The sequence below is a fragment of the Zea mays genome, chromosome 6 (assembly GCF_902167145.1).
Source record: "Zea mays cultivar B73 chromosome 6, Zm-B73-REFERENCE-NAM-5.0, whole genome shotgun sequence".
NCBI classification, from domain to species: domain Eukaryota; kingdom Viridiplantae; phylum Streptophyta; class Magnoliopsida; order Poales; family Poaceae; genus Zea; species Zea mays.
Genome location: NC_050101.1, coordinates 77,593,064 through 77,608,026, shown reverse-complemented (window position 1 = coordinate 77,608,026; position 14,963 = coordinate 77,593,064). Strand labels below are relative to the sequence as shown.

Below are 14,963 nucleotides of genomic sequence, written 5' to 3'. Positions count from 1 at the left end.
GAGATAGTGGCAAGAGTAAGGTGATTGGTATTGGTAAAATTCCTATCTCTGACCAACAATCACTTTCAAATGTTTTATTGGTAGATTCTTTAAGCTACAATTTGTTGTCTGTTTCACAACTTTGTGGAATGGGTTATAATTGTTTATTTTCTGATGTGGATATGAAGATCCTTAGAAGGGAGGACTCCTCAGTTGCCTTTACGGGTCGCTTGAAGGGCAAGCTTTATCTTGTTGATTTCACAACAAGTAAAGTGACGCCTGAGACTTGTTTAGTGGCAAAGTCTGACAAGGGTTGGCTATGGCATCGCCGACTAGCCCATGTCGGTATGAGGAATTTGGCCAAACTTCAAAAGGATAATCACATCATTGGACTAACAAATGTTGTATTTGAGAAAGATAGGGTTTGTGGCGCATGCCAAGCAGGAAAGCAACATGGAGTCCCACATCAATCAAAGAATGTGGTCACAACAAAGAGGCCATTGGAGCTTCTTCACATGGACCTCTTCGGACCTGTGGCTTACATTAGCATTGGTGGTAGTAAGTATGGTTTAGTCATTTGAGAGCACCTAGATGGGGGGGTGAATAGGTGATCCTGTAAAACTTGAAACTTAAGCCACAAAAACTTGGTTAAGCGTTAGCACAATAATCGCCAAGTGGCTAGAGAGGAGTCGCAACAAAACACAATAACCACAAGAGGTCAATCACAGAGATGGCACGGTGGTTATCCCGTGGTTCGGCCAAGACCAACGCTTGCCTACTCCACGTTGTGGCGTCCCAACGGACGAGGGTTGCAATCAACCCCTCTCAAGCGGTCCAAAGACCCACTTGAATACCACGGTGTTTTGCTTTGCTTTTCTTAATCCCGTTCGTGAGGAATCTCCACAACTTGGAGCCTCTCGCCCTTACACTTGAAGTTCACAAAGAAGCACGGAGTAAGGGAGGGATGAGCAACGCACATAAGACACGAAATCAGAATGTCAACAAGCACACAAGTCGCAACAAGAGCTCGCAACACAACCCGACGAGTTCACAACTCAACAAGAGCTCTAGATGCTATCACGAAGAACCAAATGCGTGGAATCGAAGTCTTGGTGCTTAGGAATGCTTTGAGTATGCTTGGTGTTCTCCTCCATGCGCCTAGGGGTCCCTTTTATAGCCCCAAGGCAGCTAGGAGCCGTTGAGAACATTCCAGGAAGGCTGATCTTGCCTTCTGTCGCCTGGCGCACCGGACAGTCCGGTGCACCACCGGACACTGTCCGGTGCGGATATCCTTCCTTATTTGGCGAAGCCGACCGTTGGGGTTTGAGAGCCGTTGGCGCACCGGACAGTGTCCGGTGCACACCGGACAGTCTGGTGCCTCCTTCTAGCCGTTGGCTCGGCCACGTGTCCCGCGCAGATCGTGCGGCCGACCGTTGGCCCGGTCGACCGTTGGCTCACCGGACAGTCCGGTGCACACCGGACAGTCCGGTGAATTATAGCCGTACACCGCCGTCGAACTCCCGAGAGCAGCAAGTTCACCAGAGTCAGCCTGGCGCACTGGACACTGTCCGGTGCACCACCGGACAGTCCGGTGCACCCAGACTGCGCTGACCTTGGCTGAACTTAGCCATCTCTTCTCCAACTCGATTTTTCCTGTTTCCAGCACTTAGACACAATACATTAGTCCATAAAACAATGTACTAAGTCTAGAAACATACCTTTTGTCATGATTTGCACTTTGTCCACCACTTTGCATAGATTAACACAAAATACTTAGAAATGGCCCAAGGGCACATTTCCCTTTCAATCTCCCCCTTTTTGGTGATTTATGCCAACACAACATAAAGCAACTAGAACAAGTGCAATATCAATGCAAATGAAAACTCAATATTGTTTTGATTCATATTTAGCATATATGGATCACTCTTTGCCACCACTTGGTTTGTTTTTGCAAATCAAACTCAAATTCCTATCTCTAAGTCAAACACACTTGTTAAGACATAACGAGAGTTGTTCCAATGGAAATTGATCACAGTATCAAAACAACTCCCCCTATTTCCCATAATCAACCATTTTCCCCACAAGAGGCCAACTTTTGACAAAAGAGACAATAAAAGAGTTTTGACAAACCAAAAGCTCTATACTACTATTTTCAAAATTTCTCAAGTGGTAGTTGATACATTTATTGCTTTGGCCTTATTTTCTCCCCCTTTGGCATCAAGCACCAAAACAGAATCAATCTTGGCCCGAGAACCCCATTGCCTCACCAAAATCTTCAATAAGAATACAAAGGCAATAAGAGTACGTGAGATGAACTTGGAATAAGTTACCCTCTCATCGGAGTGCAGTGGAAGTCTTTCATGGTCCAAGTCCACCTTTTCCCTTTCAAACCTCCTTTGAGACTAAAACAAGCAAACTCAAGCACACGGTTAGTCTCAAAGGGTCAAGTTGTAGCACAGCTCCCCCTAAATATGTGCATCACTTGCAAAAAAGACTTGTGAGGTCCGGGGAGTGTTTGTACAACTTGAGCACCACAAGTAAGCAACAAGATGCATAAGGAACATGATCAAAGGCATAAACACATGTATGCTATAAATCAATCCAAGTTCCACGGATCTAGAACATTTAGCTCACTATGCAGCCTGCAAAAGGTCTTCTCATCTAAAGGCTTGGTAAAGATATCGGCTAGCTGGTTCTCGGTGCTAACATGAAACACTTCGATATCTCCCTTTTGCTGGTGGTCTCTCAAAAAGTGATGCCGGATGTCAATGTGCTTTGTGCGGCTGTGCTCAACAGGATTTTCCGCTATTCGGATAACACTCTCATTATCACATAGGAGTGGGACTTTGCTCAGATTGTAGCCAAAGTCCCGGAGGGTTTGCCTCATCCAAAGTAGTTGCGCGCAACACTGTCCTGCGGCAACGTACTCGGCCTCAGCAGTGGATAGGGCAACAGAAGTTTGTTTCTTAGAATTCCATGACACCAGGGACCTTCCTAAGAATTGGCACGTCCCCGATGTACTCTTCCTATCGACCTTACATCCAGCATAGTCGGAATCTGAATATCCAATCAAGTCAAAGTTAGACCCCTTTGGATACCGGATCCCGAAACAAGGCGTAGCGACTAAATATCTAAGAATTCGCTTTACGGCCACTAAGTGACACTCCCTTGGATCGGATTGAAATCTAGCACACATGCATACGCTAAGCATAATATCCGGTCTACTAGCACATAAATAAAGCAAAGATCCTATCATTGACCAGTATGCTTTTTGATCAACGGACTTACCTCCTTTGTTGAGGTCGGTGTGTCCGTCGGTTCCCATCGGCGTCTTTGCGGGCTTGGCGTCCTTCATCCCAAACCGCTTTAGCAGGTCTTGCGTGTACTTTGTTTGAGAGATGAAGGTGCCATCCTTGAGTTGCTTCACTTGGAACCCAAGGAAGTAGTTCAACTTGCCCATCATTGACATCTCGAATTTCTGCGTCATCACCCTGCTAAACTCTTCACAAGACTTTTGGTTAGTAGAACCAAATATTATGTCATCGACATAAATTTGGCACACAAAGAGATCACCATCGCAAGTCTTAGTGAAAAGAGTTGGATCGGATTTCCCAACCTTGAAAGCATTAGCAATTAAAAAGTCTCTAAGGCATTCATACCATGCTCTTGGGGCTTGCTTAAGTCCATAGAGCGCCTTAGAGAGCTTACACACGTGGTCGGGGTACCGTTCATCCTCGAAGCCAGGGGGTTGCTCCACGTACACCTCTTCCTTGATCGGCCCGTTGAGGAAGGCGCTCTTCACATCCATTTGGAACAACCTGAAAGAATGGTGAGCGGCATATGCTAGCAATATACGAATAGATTCTAGCCTAGCCACAGGAGCGAAAGTCTCCTCAAAGTCCAAACCTGCGACTTGGGCATAACCTTTTGCCACAAGTCGAGCCTTATTCCTCGTCACCACCCCGTGCTCGTCCTGTTTGTTGCGGAACACCCACTTGGTTCCCACAACGTTTTGCTTGGGACGAGGCACCAGTGTCCAAACTTCATTGCGCTTGAAGTTGTTGAGCTCTTCCTGCATGGCCAACACCCAGTCCGGATCTAGCAAGGCCTTTTCTACCCTGAAAGGCTCAATAGAAGAGACAAAAGAGTAATGCTCACAAAAATTCACCAATCTAGAGCGAGTAGTTACTCCCTTGCTAATATCACCCAAAATTTGGTCGACGGGATGATTCCTTTGAATCGTCGCTCGAACTTGGGTTGGAGGTGCTTCTTCCTCTTCACTTTGAACATCCTGTGCTCCCCCTTGATCATGCGCCTCCACTTGAGGTACTTGTTCGTCATCTTGGGTTGGGGGATGCACCATTGTTGAGGAAGATGGTTTATCTTGCTCCAATTGTTCCTGTGGTCGCACATCGCCAATCGCCATGGTGCGCATTGCGGCCGTTGGAACGTCTTCTTCATCGGTTAGTAGTTCATACGAAGTCTTCTTGAGGAGGCGGTGAAGGTAGACCCTGTTGATGGCGTGGCAAGCCGTGTTCACGGCTTCCGACCAAAATCGCTCGGGGGTCTTGAACTCTCCAAGCATCGTCCTCGCCATATCGATGAGCGTCCTGTTCTTCCTTTCTACCACACCATTTTGCTGTGGTGTGTAGGGAGCAGAGAACTCGTGCTTGATCCCTTCCTCCTCAAGGAACTCCTCCACTTGGAGGTTCTTGAACTCGGACCCGTTGTCGCTCCTAATCTTCTTCACCTTGAGCTCAAACTCATTTTGAGCTCTCCTGAGGAAGCGCTTGAGGGTCCCTTGGGTTTCAGATTTATCCTGCAAAAAGAATACCCAAGTGAAGCGGGAAAAATCATCAACTATAACAAGACCATACTTACTTCCTCCTATACTTAGATAGGCGACGGGTCCAAAGAGGTCCATATGAAGCATCTCCAAGGGTCTTGATGTAGTCATCACATTTTTGGTGTGATGAGAGCCTCCCACCTGTTTCCCTGCTTGACAAGCTGCACAAGGTCTATCTTTTTCGAATTGCACATTAGTTAAACCTATCACGTGTTCTCCCTTTAGAAGCTTGTGAAGGTTCTTCATCCCCACATGTGCTAAGCGGCGATGCCACAGCCAGCCCATGCTAGTCTTAGTAATTAAGCATGCATCTAGACCGGCCTCCTCTTTTGCAAAATCAACTAAGTAAAGTTTGCCGTCTAATACACCCTTAAAAGCTAATGAACCATCACTTCTTCGAAAGACAGACACATCTACATTTGTGAATAGACAATTATATCCCATATTGCATAATTGACTAACAGATAACAAGTTATATCCAAGAGACTCAACTAAAAACACATTAGATATAGAGTGCTCGGATGAAATAGCAATTTTACCTAACCCTTTTACCTTGCCTTGATTCCCATCACCAAATATTATTGAATCTTGGGAATCCTTGTTTTTGACGTAGGAGGTGAACATCTTCTTCTCCCCCGTCATATGGTTTGTGCATCCGCTGTCGATAATCCAGCTTGAACCTCCGGATGCATAAACCTGCAAGGCAAATTTAGGCTTGGGTTTTAGGTACCCAACTCTTGTTGGGTCCTACAAGGTTAGTCACAATGGTTTTAGGGACCCAAATGCAAGTTTTATCTCCCTTGCATCTTGCCCCTAATTTCCTAGCAATTACCTTCCTATCCTTTCTACAAATGGCAAATGAAGCATTGCAAGCATGATATATTGTAGAAGGTTCATTAATTTTTCCTAGGAACATTAACACCATTTCTCCTAGGCATGTGATTACTAGCATTTCTCCTAGCTACATTTCTACCATGCATATAGGAAGAACTAGAAGCAAACATAGCATATGAATCATAAACATGTGAATTAAAAGCATCATAACTTCTATTTGCATTTCTAGCATGTCTCCTATCATGATACATAAAAGCATGGTTCTTTTGTACACTACTAGCCATAGGGGCCTTCCCTTTCTCCTTGGTGGAGATGGAAGCCTTATGGCTTGTTAAGTTCTTGACTTCCCTCTTGAAGCCAAGACTATCCTTAATTGAGGGGTGTCTACCAATCGTGTAGGCATCCCTTGCAAATTTTAGCTTGTCAAATTCACTCTTGCTAGTCTTAAGTTGGGCATTAAGACTAGCCACTTCATCATTTAATTTAGAAATGCAAACTAGGTGTTCACTACAAGCATCAATGTCAAAATCTTTACACCTAGTGCAAATCATAACATGTTCTACACAAGAGTTAGATTTATTTGCTACTTCTAGTTTAGCATTTAAATCATTGTTAGTTCTCTTTAAGCTAGAGATAGAGTCATGACATGTAGACACTTCACTAGAAAGAGTTTCATTTCTTTTAACTTCTAGAGCAAGTGAATTTTGTGCATTAACAAATTTATCATGCTCTTCATATAAAAGGTCCTCTTGTTTCTCTAAAAGTCTATCCTTTTCATTCAAGGCATCAATTAATTCATTAATCTTATCTATTTTAGCTCTATCCAATCCCTTGAACAAACTAGAGTAATCTATTTCTTCATCACTCGACTCATCATCACTAGAAGAATTATAAGTAGTAGTGTTACGAGTGCTTACCTTCTTTTCCCTTGCCATGAGGCAAGTGTGATGCTCGTTGGGGAAGAGGGATGACTTGTTGAAGGCAGTGGCGGCGAGTCCTTCATTGTCGGAGTCGGACGACGAACAATCCGAGTCCCACTCCTTGCCAAGATGTGCCTCGCCTTTTGCCTTCTTATAGTTCTTCTTCTTCTCCCTCTTGTTCCCTTGTTCCTGGTCACTATCATTGTCAGGACAGTTAGCAATAAAATGACCAACCTTACCACATTTGAAGCATGAACGCTTCCCCTTTGTCTTGGTCTTGCTTGGCTGCCCCTTGCGACCCTTTAGCGTCGTCTTGAAGCGCTTGATGATGAGGGCCATCTCTTCATCATTGAGCCTGGCCGCCTCAACTTGTGCCACCTTGCTAGGTAGCGTCTCCTTGCTCCTCGTTGCCTTGAGAGCAATGGGTTGAGGCTCATGGATTGGACCGTTCAACGCGTCGTCGACATATCTCGCCTCCTTGATCATCATTCGCCCACTTACAAATTTCCCAAGAACTTCTTCGGGTGACATCTTGGTGTACTTAGGATTTTCACGGATATTGTTCACCAAATGTGGATCAAGTACAGTAAAGGACCTTAGCATTAGACGAACGACGTCGTGGTCCGTCCATCGTGTGCTTCCGTAGCTCCTTATCTTGTTGATGAGGGTCTTGAGCCGGTTGTATGTTTGAGTTGGCTCCTCTCCCCTGATCATTGCGAATCTTCCAAGCTCGCCCTCCACCAACTCCATTTTGGTGAGTAAGGTGACGTCGTTCCCCTCATGTGAGATCCTGAGGGTGTCCCAGATCTGCTTGGCATTGTCCAAGCCGCTCACCTTATGATATTCGTCCCTGCACAAAGAGGCTAACAACACAGTAGTAGCTTGTGCATTTCTATGAATCTGTTCATTGATAAACATAGGACTATCCGAGCTATCAAATTTCATCCCACTTTCCACAATCTCCCATATGCTCGGATGGAGAGAGAACATGTGACTACGCATTTTGTGGCTCCAAAATCCGTAGTCCTCTCCATCAAAGTGAAGAGGTTTGCCAAGTGGAATGGAGAGCAAATGAGCATTTGTACTTTGCGGAATACGAGAGTAGTCAAAAGAAAAGTTCGAATTAACCGGTTTCCTTCTCTTGTAGTCGTTGTCATCGTTGTCCTTTTGGGAAGAAGTGGACTCATCGCTGTCGTCGTAGTAGACGATCTCCTTGATGCGCCTTGTATTCTTCTTCTTCCCATCCTTCCATTTGTGGCTCGAGCCCGAGTCGGTAGGCTTGTCATCCTTCAGCTCATTGACGAAGGACTCCTTCTCCTTATCATTGATCACGATTCCCTTCCCCTTAGGATCCATCTCTTCGGGCGGTTAGTCCCTTTCTAGAAGAGAACGGCTCCGATACCAATTGAGAGCACCTAGAGGGGGGGGGGTGAATAGGTGATCCTGTAAAACTTGAAACTTAAGCCACAAAAACTTGGTTAAGCGTTAGCACAATAATCGCCAAGTGGCTAGAGAGGAGTCTCAACAAAACACAATAACCACAAGAGATCAATCACAGAGATGTCACGGTGGTTATCCCGTGGTTCGGCCAAGACCAACGCTTGCCTACTCCACGTTGTGGCGTCCCAACGGACGAGGGTTGCAATCAACCCCTCTCAAGCGGTCCAAAGACCCACTTGAATACCACGGTGTTTTGCTTTGCTTTTCTTAATCCCGTTCGCGAGGAATCTCCACAACTTGGAGCCTCTCGCCCTTACACTTGAAGTTCACAAAGAAGCACAGAGTAAGGGAGGGATGAGCAACGCACATAAGACACGAAATCAGAATGTCAACAAGCACACAAGTCGCAACAAGAGCTCGCAACACAACCCGACGAGTTCACAACTCAACAAGAGCTCTAGATGCTATCACGAAGAACCAAATGTGTGGAATCGAAGTCTTGGTGCTTAGGAATGCTTTGAGTATGCTTGGTGTTCTCCTCCATGCGCCTAGGGGTCCCTTTTATAGCCCCAAGGCAGCTAGGAGCCGTTGAGAACATTCCAGGAAGGCTGATCTTGCCTTCTGGCGCCTGGCGCACCGGACAGTCCGGTGCACCACCGGACACTGTTCGGTGCGGATATCCTTCCTTATTTGGCGAAGCCGACCGTTGGGGTTTGAGAGTCGTTGGCGCACCGGACAGTTTCTGGTGCACACCGGACAGTCCGGTGCCTCCTTCTAGCCGTTGGCTCGACCACGTGTCCCGCGCAGATCACGCGGCCGACCGTTGGCCCGGTCGACCGTTGGCTCACCGGACAGTCCGGTGCACACCGGACAGTCCGGTGAATTATAGCCGTACACCGCCGTCGAACTCCCGAGAGCAGCAAGTTCGCCAGAGTCAGCCTGGCGCACCGGACACTGTCTGGTGCACCACCGGACATTGTCCGGTGCACCACCGTACAGTCCGGTGCACCCAGACTGCGCTGACCTTGGCTGAACTTAGCCATCTCTTCTCCAACTCGATTTTTCCTGTTTCCAGCACTTAGACACAATACATTAGTCCATAAAACAATGTACTAAGTCTAGAAACATACCTTTTGTCATGATTTGCACTTTGTCCACCACTTTGCATAGATTAACACAAAAGCACTTGTGTTGGCACTCAATCACCAAAATACTTAGAAATGGCCCAAGGGCACATTTCCCTTTCATCATTGTTGATGATTTTTCTCGATTCACCTAGGTTTTCTTTTTGAGTGATAAAGGTAAAACTCAAGAGATATTGAAGAAATTCATGAGGAGAGCTCAAAATGAGTTTGAGCTCAAAATCAAGAAAGTGAGAAGTGACAATGGGACGGAATTCAAGAACACAGGTGTCGAAGAATTTTTAGGCGAAGAAGGAATCAAACATGAGTTCTCAGTTCCTTACACTCCACAACAAAATGGTGTTGTGAGAGAAAAAACCGAACTTTATTTGAAGCAGCTAGAACCATGTTGGATGAGTACAAGACACCTGACAATTTTTGGGCAGAGGCGGTCAACACCGCCTGTCATGCAATCAGCCGTCTCTATCTTCACAAGATCTACAAAAAGACTGCTTATGAGCTTCTCACTGGTAACAAACCTAAAGTTGATTATTTTAGAGTATTTGGTTGTAAGTGTTTTATTCTTAACAAGAAAGTCAAGAGCTCAAAGTTTGCTCCTAGAGTGGACGAGGGTTTCTTGCTTGGTTATGCATCAAATGCGCATGGATACCGCGTTTTCAACAATACCACCGGTCTTGTTGAAATAGCGATAGACGTGACATTTGATGAGTCTAATGGCTCGCAAGGGCATGATTCTAATAGCACTGCAGGAAATGAAGAACTACCTTGTGAGGCCATAAAGAAACTTGCAATAGGTGAAGTGAGACCTCAAGAAAAGGATGATGAGGAAGGAACTTTGTGGATGACCAATGAGGTTGTTGATGTGAGTGCAAAGGTGGTGGGTGACAAATCCTCCACCCAAGCAAACCCATCAACCTCAAGTCATCCAAGTCTTGAAGAAAATCATCAATTCCAAAGGATGCCAACTATGGTAGAAGATGAACACGAAAGTGTTGATGGTGAAGTGCCTCTTGATCAAGTGAATGATGAGGAAGAGCAAATACAAAGACAACCATCAGTGCCTCATCCTAGAGTCCATCATACCATTCAAAGGGATCATCCGGTGGACAACATCCTGGGTAGCATCAGGAGAGGGGTAACAACTCGATCTCGTTTAGCTAATTTTTGTGAATTTTACTCATTTGTTTCCTCTCTTGAGCCACTGAAGGTTGAAGAAGCATTGGGTGATCCGGATTGGATAATTGTCATGCAAGAGGAGTTGAACAACTTCACCCGGAATGAAGTCTGGTCCTTAGTCCAAAGACCCAAACAAAATGTGATTGGGACTAAATGGGTCTTTAGGAACAAACAAGATGAACATGGCGTGGTTACAAGAAACAAAGCACGGTTGGTTGCCCAAGGCTACACTCAAGTGGAAGGACTTGATTTTGGTGAAACATATGCGCCGGTAGCAAGGTTAGAGTCAATTAGAATATTAATTGTCTATGCTACTAACCATGATTTCAAGCTATATCAAATGGATGTCAAGAGCGCATTTCTAAATGGACCACTACAAGAGAGGGTCTATGTGGAGCAACCACCGGGCTTTGAAGATCCAAAGAAGCCAAACCATGTTTATTTACTTCACAAGGCACTCTACGGGCTTAAACAAGCCCCTAGAGCCTGGTATGACTGCCTTAAAGATTTTTTAATTAAGAATGAGTTTACAATAGGAAAAGCTGACTCTACATTATTTACTCGCAAAGTTGACAATGAATTATTTGTGTGCCAAATATATGTTGATGACATTATATTTGGTAGTACTAATGAAAAATTTTGTGAGGAGTTTAGCAAAGTAATGACAAACAGGTTTGAGATGTCTATGATGGACGAGCTTAAATACTTCCTGGGATTTCAAGTCAAACAGCTCAAGGAAGGTACTTTTCTATGCCAAACCAAATATACACAAGATATGCTCAAGAAGTTTGGCATGGAAAAGGCAAAACACGCCAAGACTCCAATGTCATCAAATGGACATCTCGACCTAAATGAGGAAGGTAAACCTGTAGATCAAAAATTATATAGATCAATGATAGGATCACTGCTTTACTTATGTGCATCTAGACCTGATATCATGTTGAGTGTTTGCATGTGTGCACGCTTTCAAGCAAACCCTAAAGATTGCCATCTTGTAGCAGTTAAGAGAATTCTAAGATACTTAGTTCACACCCAAAACCTAGGATTATGGTATCCCAAAGGCTCACTTTTCGATTTACTTGGCTACTCTGACTCAGATTATGCCGGTTGCAAAGTAGATCGAAAAAGCACTACTGGGACTTGCCAATTCCTTAGGCGGTCCTTAGTATCATGGAGTTCCAAGAAACAAAATTGTGTTGCACTTTCCACTGCAGAAGCTGAGTACATAGCAGTTGGGGCATGTTGTGCACAGTTGTTATGGATGAAGCAAACCCTTAGAGATTTTGGTTGTGAGTTTAACAAAATTCCACTTTTGTGTGACAATGAGAGTGTCATAAAATCTGCAAACAATCCAGTGCAACACTCTAGAACTAAACATATTGACATCAGACACCATTTCTTGAGAGACCACGAAGCCAAAGGAGATATCGAATTGTTTTATATGAGCACCGAAAATCAACTAGCCGATATCTTCACAAAACCCCTCGATGAGACTAGGTTTTGCTTTCTTAGGAGTGAATTAAATATCTTGGATTCTCGTAACTTAACTTGAAAACGGACACTCAGATTGTTTGATTCACTATTTTTGATTGATAGTTTTAAAGCTTTGTGATGATCTTTCAAAACTTGGTGGAAATGTTAAAATTCGAATGAATTTTAGTGCTAAGATTTTTTAAAAAACTTTTCCCTTGAAGCTCAACTAGCTTGGTCAGCTAAACTTTCTAGTTCAGCTGGAGGTGGCCAGCTGAACTTCGGAGCTGAACTTCAGCTCAGCTGCTTTTAACCAGATTTTCCCAGAACCATCCTGGCCAAAACCGGTTGAACCGACATTGAAGACCAGTTGAACCGGTCTCTGACCGGTCAGCGCAGGTCTGTCTGCGCAGGCCTGTCCACACAGGTCTGTCAGCTGCAGTTCTTTTTCAGTCGTGCAGATTTTTTTTGCCGTGTAGCAAGCCATGCAGAATCTTTTCTTTTGGCCCGTCCGGTCACAGCCGCGCTCAAGCGTCAGGCGCGTAGAATCTTTTTTCTTTTTGACCGGTCGCATCCACTCAGCTGCAGGGCGCGCAGATTATTTTTTTTGGCTGTCCGGTCACAGCCGAGCAAGCAATGTCAGGGCGCCATGCAGAATCTTTTTTTCGGTCACAGCCACGCTCAAGTGTCAGGGCGCGCAGTTTTTTTTTTGTTGGCTTGCCCGGTCGCATCCGGTCAGCTGCAGGGCGCGCAGAAATTTTCTTTTGGCCTGTCCGGTCGCTGTTCACTCAACTGTGTCAGCCCGTGCATATTTTTCTTTTAGGTCGCCTCCGTGCAGAAATGTCTGCCCGCGCTGCAAAATTTTCTTTTGCTGTCCGGTCGCATCGTCGCTGCGCAGCAAAAATTTTTTGGCTGTCCGGTCGCATCCGCGCAGCAGTCTGCTCGTGCAGAAAATTTTTTTGCCGCGCAGTTTTTTTTTGCCGTCCGGTCTCATCTGCGCAGAACCTTTTGTTTTTTTTTGTGGCGCATGGAATCTCTGCAGTACACCTTTTCAGAATCCTGCGTCAGAAATTTGAATTGTTTGGCGTTTTCCCTCTGCCGTTTCTGGCTCTCTGACCGCACTGGTTAGAAGCAGTTGAACTGGCCCATAGGGGGCGGTTGAACCGGTCCTGAGGACCAGCTCAACTGCCTATATATATTTGACACTCCCCTTCTCTTCTCTCACTCCAACCACTCTCGCCTTAGTCTCTTCGCACCATTTAGAGCCTTCTCTCTCACTCACCTCAACCGGTTCACAGTTCCAAATCCTCTCCAATCATGGTGCGTCGTCGCAACCCTTCCGTGATTGAGTTTAGCAGCGACTCGGACGAGATTCAGGAGGAATCTCCCGTCCCCTCTCCTCCTCCTCGTCGCTCCCTCTCTAAGAGAGGACGCGGCTCTGGTAGAATGGATGGAGAGGGTTCTTCCATGCCCTCGTAGCCGACTCGCGGGAGACGCCAAAAGGTTGGCGCCTCTCGACCTCGTCGTAGCACGTCTTCCTCTGGGTATGCTCCCTGCCAGGAGGAGGATGGGGCTTTCGACGACTTCATCGACCTTCCGGCGCCAGATGCTCTCTACGTCACCGGACTGCACATGCATTCGGCGAACGTCACCCGCGGTCCACATGAACCTCCTGTCGACTTCTCTCTGAAGGGAATAGACACCCTTCAGCGCCTGAGGTTCACCAATCCTACTCTCACTCCTCATCATCCTGGTGTCTAGGACCCTCGGTTCTGGAATCTTTTCCAGGCTGACTTCTACAATTCTGTCATTCTATCCAAGAAACACCCAGTCGTCAGGCATAGGTTTATAGACTGGGAGGGATGTGAGAATATGGGAGATGCTGACATGACGTTAGCTCTCCAAAACTTAGAGAGGAAGGGGATAAGAAACATTATGACCATGGAATACCCCTGGAACGACGAGGTGGTAGCTCAATTTTATGCCACCCTCTGGATAAAGAAAGTAGATGAGGAAGCCGATGGGTATGATTACCCAGTCATGTATTTCTTCATCCAGGGTAACTGGCACAAAGTCAGTTATCATCGTTTTGCCCATATTCTGGGCTTCTCTGATGCAGATATTCAGGGCAGCAACATGCGAGTGCATAACATTAGGCTGCCCATGCGGGAAGAGACAGAATTTATTCATGTCTCTAATGAGCGGGAGTTCTGGACGACCGCTAACATGCATAGGTACTACAGGTACCTTAATTCTTTGTCCAGGATGACCGTTCTCCCAAAGGGCGGAAATCAAATGAACGTCCTTAGGGAGAGTCGAGTCTTCCTCCTCCTCCTTGCTCCAAACAGTCTCGCCCGCATCAATGTGTTTGACATGATCTGGGAAGAGATCGTCCGTGCTTCCTGGTCTCCTCTCAGAGGGTGTCTTCATGCACCCTTTATCATGAAGATGATCGAAGTGGTCACCCAGACCCACTTCGAAAAACCAGTCAAACACTCCCGCTACGTACCCTACTGGGTTGATTCCTCCAACCCAGCTGCTCATACGAAGCGGGCTCCCTTAGGGTCTGGAGGCCCTGCCTCCTCCACTGAGCCTCCTCCCCAGCCTCCCCATCATCCATCTTCCTCTCGCCCCGCTGCTGCCTCGCGTCCCTCTCCTGGCCGCGGATCTCCCATGCCACGTGCTCGTGGTCGTGGTCGAGGTTGTGGCCGAGGGATGGGTGCTCGCTTGGTCCATGGGTTTGCGGCATTTTTCTCCATGTGCCGCAACATTTCTGCTGATGTCCATGAGGTGGCAAGGCGTCAGCGGGAGACTGACGACAATCTTCGTCGTCAAGCTTCCACTATGGGTGTGCCCTTTGCCCCTCGCTCGCCTGACGTGCCTCTCCATCCTCCTCCCCCGGAGATCAATGAGTGGCACCAGCAGGCCTACGGGGTGCCATTTATGTCAGCAGACGAAGAAGAAGAAGAAGAAGAAGCCTATGTTCATGATCGCGAGCAGTTTGCCCCGCCTCCCTACCATGGGGATCCGGGTCAATCATCCTCTCATCCTCCGCCTCCCTACCCGGGTCCGGGACCCATTCCTGGTGACCCTAGGCCATCCGGCTCTGGTTACCATCACCACCCTCCACCTCCTCCTGATCATCGTACATCTTCG

The 14,963-nt window shown here is 46.4% G+C and overlaps 1 pseudogene; it reads left to right on the top strand.

The window, feature by feature from the left end:
- LOC103631111 (uncharacterized membrane protein At3g27390-like) overlaps window positions 1–14,963 on the top strand; it is a 68,797-nt pseudogene that overhangs the window by 22,478 nt on the left and 31,356 nt on the right.